At 33.1% G+C, this 18,961-nt stretch overlaps 1 long non-coding RNA gene across 1 annotated transcript in view; it reads left to right on the forward strand.

The window, feature by feature from the left end:
* The window catches only part of LOC117975501 (uncharacterized), a 67,693-nt gene that overhangs the window by 16,959 nt on the left and 31,773 nt on the right, over nt 1-18,961 (forward strand). The window lies entirely within an intron of this gene.

Below are 18,961 nucleotides of genomic sequence, written 5' to 3' on the forward strand. Positions count from 1 at the left end.
TAAAAATGTATTATTTAGATTAGCCTCTTGAGTTTAGATATGATCAAAATTATCAACAATTATATTATCTTGTCAAATGTTACATTACTTTTAAATGGAAGACCCCAAGACCCTGACTCAGACTTGCCAAAACATTATGCAGTCTAGAAAGACAGACTTTATTGGTTTTGCTTCCTAAGTTGACTAAGGCTCTAAACTTTTCTGATTTTCCTTTATATATGATGTTAGGATAGTTTTTAGCTACTTTGTTATATTTCAACTTTTATTTGTCCTTAAGATCACAAAATGAGTGTTTCAACTCGAAGCATAGCAGTTATCCATGCATGCAGAAAGAAGTGGAAGTAAGTAGGAACAGGAAGGGCTTTCTTGAAATAAATTACCTTGTGTCTTATTAGCCCAGAAACATATCATATGACTACCCTTAGTTGCAAGTGAATCAAGAGGCAGGGTTTTCTTTTTTTTAGCAAGACACATTGCCACCTCAAAAAAATCTCAATCCATTACTGAATATCTGCTATATAATTGATAATGAGCAACCAGCAGTATCTGCCTCATGTACACTTCCATTACTGTTGTATTAGTGAATATTTGTACAAATTGTCAAGGGAAGGGTAGCTAAATTATTGAAATACATTAGTATATCTGCTGCAAGTAGTAAAATGATTTTCTTATATTTTTATTTTCCCACTTTGTAATGCTTTTATCTTATAGTACCTATTTGCTTTTTCTTGTAAGTTCAAGTTGCTATTGATAATAAATTTTGATCTCTTTATAAATATCATTAATTGATAAATGATATTCTCTTATAATTGGCATTTTTCATTCTATAAATTTATCATGCTCTTCTAGGACAAATGAGTGGCACGTTTGAATCAAACTGCTCATGATATTGTTAACTTGATAAGGTCATACATACAATTCAGAGTGAACTCTATCTTGCAAGCTAGAAATGTATTTTTCAAATAAAGATATTTCCAACAAGAATTTATAGCGATATTAGAATACCATTTACAATTTTTGAAAATAACTTGGCTATTAAGCTATTCTCCTAATTATTTATCTAAAATGATAAATAAATGTTGAGCATCAAGATAGTGGCATATTCTCTGTAAAGTATATGGACTGCAATGATTCCATGCTTCCAAACTAGTACATATTTATCCCCTAAAGAACAACCAGATTAGGGGATATGGTTAATATTTTATTGTGAAATTTGAAATGTTTAATCAGAACTTCAGGCCGACTAGGTGAAATATTGAAATGAAATTATCCCTGTAGACAAGAGATCTCCTCAAAAAAGAATGGCACAGAACAATGGCCCACAAAGACCTAAAAGAACAGCTTCCAAAAGCACTCATTATAAATCTTTTTCCATAAAGAGTTATTTTTATTTTCTCCTTATGATATCACATATCTAATCAGCTCTCAAAACTTAGAAGGTAGCTCCTCAAAAGAGGGACATAAGTAAAAATAATCTAACTTAAATTTCTTTTCCTAGAAGAAAAAAAGGTTTTAAAAGAGATTACTCTTCCTGGACAAGGCCTGATGCTCAGTATTAGAAACCTCGTTACAAATGATGAAGTAAGAATTATGGATCAGTGTCTTATAAGAAGCTTTCTAACATCTGCTAAACAAGAATATGCTGTCACTCAAATAATTCAACTTATTTTATCTATTTGAGATATCTTCCCAAACAAGGTGACCCAATCCTTCCAATAACTTCCACAGTAATCCTGTTGGACAACAGATCTCAGTTCTTAGGGTTCATTTCCCTTATTTTCTGGGCCTCTGCCCAGTGCCTGTTACAATACTCACATGATTTCTCCTATTTTCTTTCACTGCTACCTTTGAGGACTGTATACCTATTTTCTAATGATCTAAGAAGTTTGGGATTATGTCCTTACCTTCACAGTACTGTCTGGATTCTGAGAAGAATTTTCTCTTCTGTCACATGAAATTTTAACCCAGGACCTTATTATTTGCTTGATTATGTCTTAAGTCCTATTCATTTACCCAAAGTCTACCTACAACCGTGACCTGTTTTGTATCTGCCTTGACCAAAAATCTCATTTGATAATCCAAGTGAGATACCTGTTTAAATACCACCTGTATTTGCGACTTACTTTTTTTTTTTTTTTTGGACGGAGTCTCGCTCTGTCGCCCAGCCTGGAGTGCAGTGGTGTGATCTTGGTTCACTGCAAGCTCCGCCTCACGGGTTCGAGCCATTCTCCTGCCTCAGCCTCCCGAGTAGCTGGGACTATAGGCACCCGCCACCATGCCCGGCTAATTTTTTTTGGTATTTTTTAGTAGAGACGGGGTTTCACCATGTTAGTCAGGATGGTCTTCATCTCCTGACCTCGCGATCCGCCTACCTCGGCCTCCCAACGTGCTGGGATTACAGGCGTGAGCCACCGTGCCCGGTCATTTATAATTTATCTTAATTTTGATGATTTATTGCTTCTGTCTACCACATCCAGTAGTTTATTGACCTATTAACTCACCTCTGTTTTCGGATTTCAGTAAAAATTAGATCTTCAGAAAAAAAGATGGTCCACACATGTATTTGTTATTTTTGTCAACTTCCTTCCTCCAATTATATATTCATGAATAGACCTGTTAATAATTTTTTTCATGCTATTTGCTTAGTTACCATGCCAATCTGTTTCTTAAAAAGAAAATCATTTTTCTCTCATAATCCATATACATGTAGACATAAATATATTATGAATACATAAACAGTAATTTTGCCAATATTTAAAATTGTTTTATGAAAGAGACACTCAAAATGATGTACGAAGGATGAGCTATAATTTACTAGAATAAACTTAATAAACTAATGGTCAAATGGACAGACAATGGGATTATTCAATTTAATAATCACAGTGGTTGTGATAGGAAAGAAAAAACTGTAGTGATTTTTAACAACATTGGTAGATTAATACACATGATAGATTGTGTGTGTATTAGTCTGTTCTCATGCTGCTATGAAGAAATAGCTGAGACTGGGTAATTTATAAAGGAGAGAGGCTTATTGACTTACAGTTCTGCATGGCTGGGAAGGCGTCTGGAAACTTAACATCATGGCAGAAGGGAAAGCAGACACGTCCTTCTTCACATGGCAGCAGCAAGGAGATGTGCTGAGCAAAAGGGTTTTAGGAAAAGCCCCTTATAAAACCATCAGATCTCATGAGAATTCACTCACTATCACGAGAACAGCAATATTATATAGCATGGATAAAGTATTTAAAAACACTCATAAGTTTGATTTCACAAATTCACCTTCAGTTTCTTTTTCTTACTAGCTATAATCTTGGTAGAGCTGCTTCTCCTGTAACACTAGAGGCAAAATTTACATTCTATTGAATATTATATTTTTTTGAATGTAAACAATGGCTTCCAGGCACTGTAAATAACTAATACTTACCAGCTCTTTGTGTTAGTATTCTTATCTGTAAAGTGGATATAATCATAACATGTATCTTGTGGGAGTTCTTTGAGGATTACATGAGATAATATAAGTAAAGTGTTTATTAAAATGCCTAGAATAAAATATGTGCTTACTCATTCAGTGCTGTTAGTAAATGCTGCTATTATTCCCAATGATTAGCCATGTACTTGTCATGGGCATGACAGTAAAGTAAATATAGGCTATCAAGTTCAACACTTTCCTGTTTTTCTCCATATCTTCTCCAGCATTTTTCATTATTTTTATGTATTCCAAGATTTTATAAGAAAAATCTTTCTCTGAATTTCCAATTTATACTGGACAGAAAGAGTGTGTCTTAAATCATTTACAGATATCATTTTCGGTGTATTACAAACCACTTTCCTGTACCCTATGTAACTTTTGTGTTATTTATCCCTGCCATGAATAGACTAGGTTGTGGCAACATTCTTTGGTATGTGAAATACTTGGGACTATCTAATCCCTTGACCTATTTAAAATTGCTTCATGAAAGAGATGCTCGAAATAATATGGAATCATTTGACATGTGTGCATGCACACACACACAGATACACATACATACATTTACTTTGAAGCACTTTTAACCAAAAATAACAGAAAATGATATATAAGAATTAGCAGAAGGTTCATATGAGGTGAAAATGGTCCACATTACCAATACTACAAATTTACTAATTTGTAATTTACCTAAATTAGGCTGGTATTACACTTGCTAAAATTTTAAATTAGTGCCAAGATTTTGGATAGCTTACCAATACTGCAAAAAGTAATTGAATCTTCATCATACAACTTCAGCTAAATGCTATTTATCTAGTTCTTGATTACTCTTGAAACTTGTCCAGTTTTGAGCCAAATTTATGGATATAATATAAATACATTTGGTGGATAAAATAGGAAAGGACACTCATATTTGTTCAGTTTTTAACATTACTATATTTCTCAACTGTATCTATTTAAGTAATTCCAGAAAATTAAGAAGTATGTTTTCTGTCTATAATCCATATTGTGTAGACAATACATACCTATGCATAGAATAATTTTTTTTGTTCTTGTGCTTTGTCATGCTCAGAAAAATCAGAACTACCTCTACTGTATTCACACAGTCTCAGAAAAGAGAATAATTCAGCCGTTTGGATATTTAGGCATTAATTTTTATTACATACAGTAATAAGGTAATGCAATTTTGCAATTCATTAACGCAATGTAATTTTCATTAATTATTGATGTCACTTTTCTTATTCACACTCAACTATAAAAACTTGAATTTAATTGCTCTGACAAAATATTGATTTAATATATTAAATGAGCAATAGCAAGTATTAATCAAGAGCACATTTTTCTGATCATTTTAATGGTGACTCCTTTTCATCTATGTTGCAGAGATGCTAGAAGTATTTAAAATTGGTTGCTGATACTAAATTCTTAAAATATTCCTTCAATATAACCAAGATAGCTTTTGCAAACTCTCTTGAAGTTTTGCATCATTACTTAGAATAAAAAGGAAATAAGGAATCTTAATTTTACATTGGAAGTAAGAAAGTTAATGAACCATTTGCCTTTTCTAAATTGTACTGATAGTGTGAATTAAAACTAATTTAATAGCCTGAGCAGAACATGTAGATACAGGGTCATAAAATCTGCACATGTACCCTAAAACTTAAAGTATAATAATAATAAAATAAAAAAATAAAAATAATAAAATAAAAATAAAAAAATCCTATAGCCCACTAGAACTCGTCATTGGATAAAGAAACTGGAGTTTACAAATCCGGGTAGTGATTTTTTTAAATGAGCATGTAATACTATTGTTGTTATATTACAAATCCAAAATATCAAAATATATATGGAGTTCTTGACCTCATGCTAGGTCTTCCAATCAATTTAAGAACTCTCAGAACCATGGATATAATAGGCTTATCACATTTCTGTAGAGTAATTATTAAAACTATTAATAATTTTAGATACCAAAATCACGTTTTAAATTATTTTAATAAAGTTTTCAACAAATTTGAGAATATTGAGTCCAACAATGCTATTTTTTCAAACACACCAAAAATATAAACTTCCAAATAAGTTAAATCTGTTTTTTTCTCACATAGTATGTGCTGTCAAAATCATAAAATATGAAAATAAACAAAGAAAAAATAGAACTTTGTGACAAATTATTCATGTTTTGACTAATTCTGCTCTGGAATGACTCCATATTGAAAAAGCAAATAGCAAATACCTAAAGTTGAAAATCAGCATGAATATGTGATGCAATAAATCAATACTTATGAAATAAGGGAGATGTAATTTTTTTATTTGCATAAGCAGTATTTAAAAAAAAAACCTCAGTTCTCTCAGTCCTGGTAGTTTGATCCCAAAGTTATAATTAATAAACCAGTATTTTCATCTAAAAATTACAAAGTCTAGAAGCAAACAGATTTACATGAATGCATATTCCAAAGTGCTATTCTAAATTATCAGTTTTTTTTTCTGTTATACAGTCCAATATGCTACTGAAAACAAAACATGAGATATAGCTGATCGAAAAAGAATCATCTTTCTTTTTTTTGGCAACAGACTTTATTCTTGAATCTTAAAGACTTAGGAAAGAAGAAAATGAGGCAAATAAATGAGGTTATATGTCAAGATTTTTTCTCAGAACTGCAAAGTCCCTATAGAATAACTGGACACCTAAACATAATAGTATCACCACTAACATCTTTATTAAAACTGAATGGCCATGTGATCTCATTGTTCAATTCCCACCTATGAGTGAGAATATGCGGTGTTTGGTTTTTTGTTCTTGCGATAGTTTACTGAGAATGATGGTTTCCAATTTCATCCATGTCCCTACAAAGGATATGAACTCATCATTTTTTATGGCTGCATAGTATTCCATGGTGTATATGTGCCACATTTTCTTAATCCAGTCTATCATTGTTGGACATTTGGGTTGGTTCCAAGTCTTTGCTATTGTGAATAATGCCGCAATAAACATACGTGTGCATGTGTCTTTATAGCAGCATGATTTATAGTCATTTGGGTATATACCCAGTAATGAGATCACATGGACACAGGAAGGGGAATATCATACTCTGGGGACTGTGGTGGGGAGGGGGGAGGGGGGAGGGATAGCATTGGGAGATATACCTAATGCTAGATGACGAGTTAGTGGGTGCAGCGCACCAGCATGGCACATGTATACATATGTAACTAACCTGCACAATGTGCACATGTACCCTAAAACTTAAAGTATAATAAAAAAAAAAAAAGAAAAAAAAAAAAAAGAATTGCTGGCAAGAAAAAAAAAAAAAAAAAACTGAATGGCATTCTGTTATTCTGAAAAATGGGATACTACCAAAATTCAATTCTATCTGCTATACTAAACAGAGAAACCATTTATAAGATATAATGAAACAAGAATCTCTTTAAAAATACATGAAGGACAAATGTGTTTTCCTTATGAGCTTCACAAATTTGATGCACATTCTAATTTCTTTCTCTTGTAGCTTCCAGGGTTCCATTGATCTTGTGGCGTGGGAGGACTGTTTCGGTGTGAGTCTATTACCAGGAGCTATATGACAACATTAATTAAGTTGTGTTTTGGGAAAATGAAAGCAAGCAAGATGCACATTTGCCTTTCTGCCAATAAACACTTAAGTACAGCAATGTGCAGGAATTCCTGGCACATTAATCAACTTGATCTTTTTCCTTCTTCTTTTGTTGTATCTTTCCTTTCTTTTTGACTTTCTTCCTTCCTTTCTTCTTTAATTTTTAGTGATAGTTTGTACTTTTATAATACAATTGATAGAAGGAAGAGCTATTCAACCTGAATTCCCTACAATCTCACATTTACAGAGGAGTTTAAGGAAGAATACATGCAATAAAATTGGGCTTCAGGAGCCACTGGGGCCTATGAACAGCTATCCTTAATAATTTGTCTTTGTTCTACATATGTGGTATTTTGTTTGTGTTTTGTTGGGAGGAAAAAAGCTGTTCTTCACATACACCACTGTTATTATATGAAAGATTATTTAGAGCCACTATTCTGAGAAGGTGATCTCTCATTCCATGATTGGCTAACTGTCTGTCTTCTATTCTCACCCTTATTCCAAATGAGCTTTAACTTCATTTTGTAAGTTGCCTTTCTTCAGTAACATCTCTCACAATGATTTTTTTAAATCAGTAAGTTCACAGGATTTTAGGAAACTGTATCTGTGCAATAGGTACAAAGAGTTAGGTCTAAACTCTTTTCATGTGCTGGCTAAGTCCTCAGCAACCTCTCCAATCTTTTGTCCAGCCCTTCCTCCACACCAAACTGTTTATAGGCTGTGCTGTTTCCCTGTGATATTCGTTTTGATTTATTGTTCTCTTCACCACCTTCCATCCCCAACTTTTTTAAGGATTCTCACTTATTTTCAAGATCCATCACAGGTATTTCCCTTTCTCAGCCATCTTAGCCTCTCTCAAGTGAACTAAAGTTTCCTTTTATATTTTTGCCATTATATTTTGTTAATGTCAGCATCACAGGACCTGTCACATTTTATTTTTTCAATTATTTATGTATGGCCTCTGGTTGCACTGTAAGTTCCATGAAGATAGGAGCTGTTTCCTGTTCATTCATTTTTTACAGTAGTGTTTATTATGCTTTTTATGGCTCTTACCAAAGAATACATATAACAAATTATCTTCCTATATTTCCTTTCACCTCCCCTTCCCAGAACTATCAAAGTGAATAACAGATATGTGTTGTCACATGATTATCAAGAAATATTTATGCAGTGCCTACTGTGTGTCAGGGTAAATACTGCTTTTGGTGATATTCATACAGCAGTTAACAAAACAGAATCTCTGTCCTCTAAAAACCTCCAATTTAGTGGGATAATTATGCTATGCTTGAGGATATTTCATTATTAAATCGAATAAAAAAGTTTTTGCAATATCAAGTGTACTCAATATTAAAATTCTGAATAACAGCATAACTAGTGGAGCATAATTTGAAGAGAATACGAAATAATTCCACATTGATAAATCTAATGTCACAAATAAAATGTTTTAATCACCAAAACCAATTGAGTTATCTTTTTTGTTTTATATTAGTTTGTTCCAAATAATGTTATGCTTTGTTTACTTCTTATTGGGATTATGGCTTTCTAGTATAGCAGTTTATTTTTCCTGGAATTGTTAATTGTCTTTGATTTTTCTTTGTTTCTTAATTGTTGATATAACAAAAACAATTATCTCCAACATATCACTCAGTTGACTTACTGCTCATTGATAGTAATTGTTAAAATAACAATTTGAGACAAACTTCTTCCGCTTCAAGAAGGCAATAAATCAGAGATTTTTGTTAATTGCTTTGAGTTTTATTGATTGTAGTTTATTGATTATGTAACTTATTTTGGAGTTTTGCTAAAGTATACCTGCAAATAATACTTTAAGAGAGTACAGAGTTCCTTTATCTTGTATTCTGAATATGTTGTTGTTTTGCTCATACTTGGTTGATAGTTAGGCTGGCAATGGAATTCAAAGTTCAAAGCAGTTTTCAATTAAGACACTGAAAATATTTCAGCATTCTCTTTAAATATTTAGTTTTGTATGTGTGGGGGGAATCTATTATTGTTTTGTACCATATATGCCTACATTTTAACTAAGTCCTTACATGCTCTTAATTTTATTAAATAAAGAATCATATATCTCATTCTTTTTTTTCTTATAGTACTGGTCACAATATTTCTACTGTATAGATGCTCAAAAACCATTGTTATTGATAAGGAAGATGATTATAATAATATGTATGATTCATAATAATTTTAAGAAAAAAACACAAATCTGTTATCCAATCTCTCTTTCCTATTTTAAAAATTGTATCCATTCAGAAACCTGGAAGTCATTATACATCTTGATCTCACATATAAGCATTCATTTAATTTTTAATATTTATTATCTTCTGTGTTCTAGAAGCAATTCTATTGACTAGAAATAAAGCAGTGAACTCTTTACTCCAAGTAGAGGGAATAACTGAAGTAAGTTACCTCACTGAGCTAACTTATCTCACTGAGCTTATTTTCCAGTATTCTAACAATAATAACACTAAAATATCCTGAATTATATACTTCTCTGCATTTCCATAGCCATTGTTATCTCTTACTAGTACTACTACATACAATAGGCTTCCTACATATTACCTCTAATATCCAGCTCCAACAATCCTCAGATCTCACTATAACCTGCAACCCATCAATTTTACCATCTTCTCACTAATCCTTTTCAATCTCTCCACTTGCAATATTCGTATTTCTCCTTACTTTGCTTAATTTCCATGATACACATTGTCATCAATGCCTAGCACATAGGCTCCCACTGTCAAACTCTCAGCTAAAACCCAATCATAGTTCACATTCATCTCTTCATCAGTTCAGCTCCTGGATCCATGCAGCTGAGCATGGCTGGAAAAAAACATATAACTACTTGTTGCCACACTCATTTTCTTTTTCTGCCTCTCATATATGTTAACCAAGTTCTTTTCAGTTTGGGACTTTTGTCTAGCCCTGGAGTCTCCTTCACTTTTCTTAGGATTCACTGCCCCACATTCTCTAGCTCTCAGTTCAAATACCAGTCTCTGTGCAGTTCCACCCTAACTGAAATTTTTAAACAGAATATGCATATTTAAATTTATGTCTGTGTATTTTATTTCATATAATCATTTTTATACAGCATCCTGATCTTTGTATTTCACAAAATAAAACACATAGGATTATACAGGAAACAAATTTTGTTAAAATTGTGCCATTAAAGTATTTAAAATTTTTTTTGATTTGGTAATGTACTTCTTTATTAAGGCCTTTAATAGGAAGAACTAATAATTGCCATAATTTTTCTATAATGATAGGACTAAATAATAATTTGAGATATCTATAACAACACTAATGTAATACAAGATATCTGTGACTTCTATTGGTGAAGTATTCATAGGAAATGCTGTTACTATTAAAGTTATTCATAATTGAAAAGCTGAATTTCAGTTAGAGGTTTTTGAAAATAAATATATAATTTTTCTTAATCTAAGTTCATAGTTTTCATAAATTTTAGAGTCTATGGACCCATGTTAAGAACCATGACTAGTCTAAATCCCTCATTTCATGAGTAATGCATTCTTTTGACAGTCTAATTGTTTGTCCATGTAAGTTAGGTGGGTGAAGGAAGGATTGGACTGAATGCTGACTCTCCCAACCCTTATTCCAGTGCTGACGGGCAAAGTACAGTGCCCAAAATAAGTGAAACACCAGGTTTGGGAGGAAACTCACAATAGATACTGCTGGCAAACATCATGAAGTTTATTTTGATGTAGCAGTGATATGGTAGGTCTTTCGAATTTCAAGTACTGCATATGAAATTAAGGATCAACATATTTGTACCTGACCCCACCACTGTTAACATCCATTCCCTTCTTTTTATTTATATCCTTGAGCCACTAATCATTAACTAAAAAAAAAAGAACAAAACAAAAACAAAAAACTTTAGTACTTTTAAAACATATTTACTTTGTCTTTTGCTAACACTTTTACTATTTAGTCTACTAGACTGCAGGCTTCATAAAAACTGAGACTTTCCATGGCCTTCAAAGCACTGTAGTCCTTGTGCAAATTGTATTACCTGGCACATAGTAGGTGCCAAATTGTATTTGTTGAATGAATGAATGAATGAATGAATGAATTTACTAAATAATAAAATACGTGTTATAGAATATGTCTGTTTGTACTAAAACATTTTTAAATTTGAATACAATATAGAGTGACATATCAATCAGTGAAGTTCAAGATTTCTTACTTGCTAGCTAAAAAGAGGGTAATACAAAAATTACAAACTAGCATAAAGCCTACTAATGCATAAATATGGTAATATAATTATTATTCTTAATTATAAAAGTATGAAGAATCATGAGTATTCAAAATCATATGAAGAATAATTTAATAATTTCTTGATGAAACTCTATAAGGAAGTATTCTTATTTTATTCTTGCATTTAGAAAACTGTAAGTATAGAATATTAGGCTTATGCATGATTGAAAAAGCAAACTTTTCATTTTTTAGAGTAAGTTTGCCTTGGAAAAACTTATCTATTTATATACAAGTAGCTAGTAGCTAGAATCCTCCAAGGGAATCTTCAAATCTTCGAGTAGGTAGGTGGAAGATGCAATGTTTAAAACGAAAAGAGACATTAGGAAAGCAGGTAGGAGGAATGAGTGAAATGATGTAGGCTGAAGCAAAAGCACAGCAGTGGGTTACAAAGATATTTGACCTTGATGTGGGCAGTAAGTAGAAGGCAGTGAAAAATGTGTAATAAGAATAACAATGAGAGATACCTGGAAGAAAACTGAGATTTAAAAGATCTTCACGGTAGGTCCAGGAAAGCCAAATGCACATTATGAAACAGCAGTAGGCCTGTTCACAGCTCATTGAGGGATAGTGCACACCCGGTCACCTCAAAGTGGGCAAAAAAAATGTGTCTGCCACTGTAATTTAAGGCAATCAGTTCATAGACCCCTTTTTGCATGATGGACACTTTATAACATATACAATTATTTGAGAAGAACAAAAAAAGGCACTACAGAATAAACACTCTTTCTTTTATTATTTCTTATTAAAGATTCCTCTTCATTCTAATGAGAGCAAATAGAATGGTTAAAAGGACACACATTTAAATTAGACAGTCTAGGGTCCAGTTGTGGGTTTCCTACTACTTGCTGCGCAACATTATATAAGAACTTAATTTCCGTAAATCTCAGTTTTTGCTGGGATAAAATAAGTCAATGAATGAATAAACAGGGATTAGCACCAGTCTCAGCACACACATTATGTGCCGCCATTAAGCATTTGGGTATTTTTTTCTTTTATTTAAATATATTTTTACCACAATAATGACTACAAAAGCACTGGGTATTAATATTGTTCTTATTGCTGCTATTGTCATTGCTTTTATGATGTATTAGGTCTAAATCTATTTGATTTTATTTGTTAGAAATTTTTCACTCCATTTTGTTCATGTATGAGGACATTAATTTTTTATGTAATGCTGTTTTATTTCATAACTTGTATTTACATTAAAATGGCTAAATATATCTAAGCTTACCTGCAATTTATTAAATAATACAGAGGTTAAAATTGATTTACTCAAAATTTAGAAACAAAGAAAATACCGCTAACCACACAATAGTTCAGGCATACAAAATGATAGTTAAGCAATATTAGGTTGGCTTAATTCTCTCTACACTTCATCAGTTACTGGTAGTTTATTGCTAATCACCATTATATTTCTAATATCTATAAAAAATAGATTACTTTCTGAGTCCTTAATGTTTCCAAGAAGTTCATAGGATTTCCAATAGGCAATTTCATATTTCAAAGAGGTAAATATACTAAAATAGATAATATAAAGTGTAGCATCAAAATAACTGATCTCATTTCAATAAAATGCCCTGCTGCTGCTCAGAAGAAAAAAAAACCTCTCAATTTCCAATTAATCTCACAGAAGGCAATCGATACCTAGTCTATGTATTGTTATATATTTTGCGAAAGAGTAAGTAGTTTTTCTAAAAGATTGTATAAAGAATTTTGAAACCACAATTTAATTGTCTCACATAAACTTTGCTGCTTGCAGTAAAGTATACTTTGGGACAGATTATTTGTATAAGTAATTTACTTATTTATAACCCACCTTGTTCCAAAGAAAAAACTCTAAAATCAGGTTGAAATGAGCATAGTATTATTGATATTTACACTGATAGATGTTAATTTTTGTGCAAAATTATTACAACAATCAGTTTGAGAATAAGAGTAATAGGAAAGTGTTCCATAAGTGGTCGCACAATTATACGGTGATTGCTCTGGATACCATTTAGGGGCAGAAGAAAATGAATAAATGGGTGGATATTTATAAAAACAAACACAAGTAGAAGAAACCTACAGAAAGAAAAGTGTAAAATGTTTACCAACCTACTCAAGGCATTAGACTGTCCTGGTATACACTGAAAAAAAAAAAAAAGAGAGGTTACTTTAATAAAGGATTTAATTTATTTAAATTGAATTTAAAAAATAAAATGAGATTTTGAAAGTCTACATTAGGAATATGCACAAAAGCCTAAAAAACTCATGCCCAAATGTGTATATCAGCGTTACAGACAATAGCCTCAGATTGGAAGTAGCCCAAATGTCCATCAAGAGTAGAATGTATAAATGAATTGTAATTTATTTTTACAATGGAATATTATAAAGGAATGAGAATATTAAAACAATGCTCATAACAATGTAATTTAATCTCAATGAAAATAATATTGAATGAAATAATTCAGGGCATGTCATATGAGGTGATTTAATAAAGTTTTAAAAATCTGCCCATGACAACACACATGAAAAGTGTGCTGTTAGGTTACCCTAAGGGTGCAGGTAAATTAGCTGAAGAGCGATACCAGAGGACTTCCGGGATATTGGTCATGTTTTGTGTTTGATCTGGGTGTTGGTTACACAGACGTAGTAACTTTGTAAAAATTCATTAGACTGTACACTTCCAATTTGTGCACACTTCTGTCTGTGTTTAATTTTAAAAATGCTTAAAAATACATAAGATTGTGTAAATTTTTTAATGGATCCCACTAAAACATCCAGTGTATAATATGCACTGTTGCCTTTGGAAAAGTTAGAATGTTCTAAACTTCTAAATGCATAGACTCTTCAGAACACAGAGATCATATACTTCATCATTAGTTGACACTGTCAAGAAAAATTGACATTTTCAATGGACTCCTCTCTGGAGATTATAGTATTGACAAGTCAAGTTACATTCTCCTTTTTTTTTGTTGTTTCTGAGATGGAGTCTCCCTCTGTCACCCAGGCTTGAGTGCAGTGCTGTAATCTTGGCTCACTGCAACTTCCGCCTCCTGGGTTCGAGCAATTCTCCTGCCTCAGCCTCCTGAGCAGCTGGGATTACAGGCACCTGCCACCATGCCCTGCTAAATTTTGCGTTTTTAGTAGAGACGGGGTTTCACTGTGTTCGCCAGGCGGTCTCAAACTCCTGATCTCAAGTGATCCGCCGGCCCCGGCCTCCCAAAGTGCTGCGCCCAGTTGACAAAGTACATTCTCGATAGATGTTTTGCTACCTAGCAAGATCAGAGTAAAGGCTGTAAAATAAAATTTCTCAATTTTTAATTTTGGGGTATTTTTAATTAAATGTGTGCACAGTTTAAACCGTGAGTTTTTATATGTATTGTATTTTTGCTTTATTAAGTACCTTTCTTTGACAAATATTTTTGCAAAATAAAACTCAGTAAATAATGTCATTTATGTTTGTTTTGAATGATTTGACAAACTTAGGTGCTGTAAAATTGTAAGGCTTCTTAATTTCGATCCTTTCCTTTACAGAATACAAATTTATCAAATTAAAAATAGGAATGCAATCAAAAGAAACTTCTACAAGTGGAAATATTTTAAGTGGCAATTACAAAAATAAATCTTAAACACTGTGTAAGCGCTCTTCATCTAATTTGTTCCATTCCTCCCTTACTTTTGTGGGCATACATTTCAATGTTTTCCTGTTTGCATGTTTATTTTAACAGGAACTTTGATTCAATAAGAGATTTAAAAGCTAGTCATTTGGTACTCTATTTGTAAATACTTTGATTCAATAAATCAAAGAAATTTTAAAAAATGCAAACAAAATTAGACTTACATGCCAAAAGAAGTTAAAAATCTTTGTAGTACACATATGTTGATTTACAAAGTAGATTTCAAAGGTTCACATATGTTTAAAATCAATTCATAAAAGAAGGCTATGTCACAAAGTCTGCAATGTTGAAGTATTCTTTTGTATTCAACATCAACTTCATTATAAAAAAATTATTTTCATCATGTAGGTACAAAAATAGTTGTATATATTGGCACTTCAACTTCTCTTTCAATGGGTGTAATATTATAGCTAGCTTCTACCCAATTATAAATTAGGGATTCATCACAACAAATTCCAAGTACATTTCCATTTCTCAGATTTTCTTAATTAGTAGGATCCTTCATTTGTCTCCCTACTTTGCTCTACCAAATATCATATTCAGACCATCACTTCAAATTATCTTGAATTTTGAATGTTAAAGTAGTTGATATTAATGTTCAAAATAATGTCATATGTTTCACCTTTTACCTAATGAATTTTCTAAACCTTTATATAGAATACATAAGTTGGATTAAATAATATCATCTTTATCTGAATTAACTTTCTTGATATTCTAGTTGAAATATCTGATGACACCAATATGAAATTTGTATTATTTCGGTATTTGGGAAAATTTCCTACCTAGTGTGTGTGTATGTGTTTTGTTGTTTTGTTGTTGTTGCTGCCGTTGTTGCTGTTTTTGAGACAGGCTTGCTCTGTTGCCCAGGCTGGAGTACAGGGGCATTATCTCAGCTCACTGCAACCTACGCCTCGTGGGTTCAAGTGATTACCTTCCCAACCTCCTGAGTAGCTAGCTGAGCTTACTGGTGCCCGCCACGGCACCCTACTAATTTTTGTATTTTTAGAAAAGGGGGGGTTTCACCATGTTGGCCAGCCTGTGTCTCGAACTCCTGTCCTCAAGTGATCCGCCCACCTCAGCCTCCCAAAGTGCTGGGATTACAGGAGTGAGCCACTATGCCTGACCTAAAATTTTGCTACTGTTAATGGCACAAACATAACAGCTTTTGCTTCACTTTTCATATGTGAACAAGACAATTGGAATTAAAAGCAAGCAATTTGATCTAAATGCAAAATCAACCTTTACGAAGTAGATTACAAATATACCTGCTAAAGTTGTCTGGCTTCTTATGACTCTCAGATTTTGAAATAAATGCTGAATTTTGCAGCAGTTTCTGGGCTTCATCTGTTCAGTACTATCATTAGGCTACCATAGTAAATGGTCAGTATTACCAGTGTGTATAAGTTGTTTATGATAAACTTTCCCATTGATTCCACTAACTTGTGACACACTGATCAAGTACATCTCACAGGATGCAGCAAAGGCCATAGTAAGAGTGATCAAAACATTGTAGTGGCAGCAGGGCCAAGAACTCCCAATCTTACCTCTACTGGAAGGAGTTAGTTGTATCTAGACACTTAATTCTGAATGAACTTTATTTATCAGTTAGAACTCTGCACACTGTCCTTGAAAGGGAGGTGTTAGTGATCTCACTTTTCTCTAACTTAGAAAAGAAGGAGCTTATCTCTGGTCAGCTCTCAGATTTACCTTGCTAAAATAAGAACTATATGTAGCACATGCATCTTACACCAGTAGGTCAGACCATGACCAAAGCAGAATGTACAAAATGTTGGTCTACATAACACATTCTGTTTTATTTTAATACAACTAACATAATATTGTATTAAAATAAACACTCTGGGACAGATGCTAAAGCCTATGAAATCTTGGGACCCCAGGTGTACAGTGTAAGACGTCTTTAAGGTACCTATAATTATGTGTAAGTTGTCATATACGTAATTATTTATTAAAGAATAAAACTTGCAAGATAAAGATTTTTACAGACCAAAATGCAGCACACTTTTCCCTATCAATCTCTTTTATGGCTACTATGGAGAAACCTAAGCAGAGCATATTGCAAGTCGGATAATTCTAGGTGGATGATAGAGTAACTGGAAGATGTATTAGTGAGAATTCTCCAAAGAGACAGAACCAATGGGAGATTTAGATAGACTAGATATAGATAAAGATATAGATATAGATAATATATGAAAGGGGATTTATAGGGGAATCAGCTCATGTGATTACAGAGACTGAGAAGTCCCAAAACAGGCTGTCTGTAAACTATAGAACAAGGGAAGTCAATTGCACGAATCAGTCCAAGACCAAAAGCCTTAGAACCAGGGAAGCCAATGATGAAACTCTCAGTCCAAAACCAAATGCCTGAGAACCCAGGGCAGGGGGAAGTGGGGTGGGTGGCACTGGTGTAAATCTTAGGGTTTGAACCTGGAGACGCTGGAGTTCTGACACCCAAGGGCAGGAGAAGATGAATACCCTGGCTCTGAGGGACATGTAAATTTTGTTTTCCTCTGCCTTTTTATTCTATCAGTTCTCCAGCTGATGAGATGGTGTCTGCTCACATGGAGGGCGGATCTTTCCCCTTCAGCCCATTGACTTACACTCCAATTTCTTCTTTGAAACATCCTCACAAACACACAGAGGCTTTGCCAGATCTCTAGGTATTCCTTAATCCAGTCAAGTTGACACCTAAAATAAACCATCACAGAAGAATAGTTAGCATTCATTATTTTTTTCCATTGGCTAATAAATGCCATGCTACCATATTCTGTTCAAATTGATAACAAATTAATAGCCTTCTCAATCTGATATATAATTCACCAGATTAGTTTTGTGAATGGTAATTAAATGATTCTTTGGTCTCCAAGTGGAGCTGGCAACTTTTCCATTGATTTAATACTTGGTGTTCAATTCTCCAAACATATGTCACTTGGGGAAATTCTACAGTATAATACCTTGACTATATCTCTAGTGCCATTGATTGGTGGGGTTAGTAAAACTGAAAACTGATATCCTGATATCCTGTTGAACATCTCTCCCTTTTTGTGTGTGTTTTTTTTTTTTTAGAGACAGAGTCTCACTCTGTCACCCAGGCTGGAGTGCAGTGGCATGATCTCGGCTCACTGCAACCTCTGCCTCCCAGGTTCAAGTGATTCTCCTGCCTCAGCCTCCTGAGTAGCTGGGATTACAGGCATGCACCACCACACCTGGCTAATTTTTGTATTTTTCGTAGAGACGGGGTTTCACCAAGTTGGTTAGGCTGGTCTCGAACCCCTAACCTCGTGATCCACCCACCTTGACCTTCCAAAGTGCTGGGATTACAGGCCTGAGCCACCGCACCTGGACTGGACACCTCTTTTAACCTGAATGTGTGTTTTGTAAAATAGACATACATCAAGAAATTATTATCTTCTAATGGAATGACTCAACTACCAACTATGATTTTTCTCCCTTTGACCTGAACAATTTTAATTGTAACAAAGTGTTTTGGGGCCCATAATAATTGCTCCTATAGTGTTCCCAATAGTGAAACTAATAAAAATCATAGTCTTATATTATTTTGTTTTTTGTAAGAATACCAAAACTTATTCACCAAATAGGCAACTGTTGGAAATACAGTGAGATCGTTTTCACATTTTCGTATAATCACTCCTTATTACTCTCATTTCCTCAGGCCGGTCCCCTCCATATACTCCCTATTAAATTTAATTTAATAAATTAAACTAAAACATATTTTGCAACTTCTTTTATTTTTCTAAATGATTTTCATTTCATGGTTGTCATTGTGACATGACAGAATTAAACTGTGAATAATTGAACATTTCATGTTATAATAGTGGCAGTAATATCAGCTGATCACCACACAATCATTTGTTATATATAATCTTATATAATTATATTTGTTCAATATAATCTAGTTATTAAGATGG

Source organism: Pan paniscus, chromosome 10 (assembly GCF_029289425.2).
Source record: "Pan paniscus chromosome 10, NHGRI_mPanPan1-v2.0_pri, whole genome shotgun sequence".
Lineage (NCBI taxonomy): Eukaryota > Metazoa > Chordata > Mammalia > Primates > Hominidae > Pan > Pan paniscus.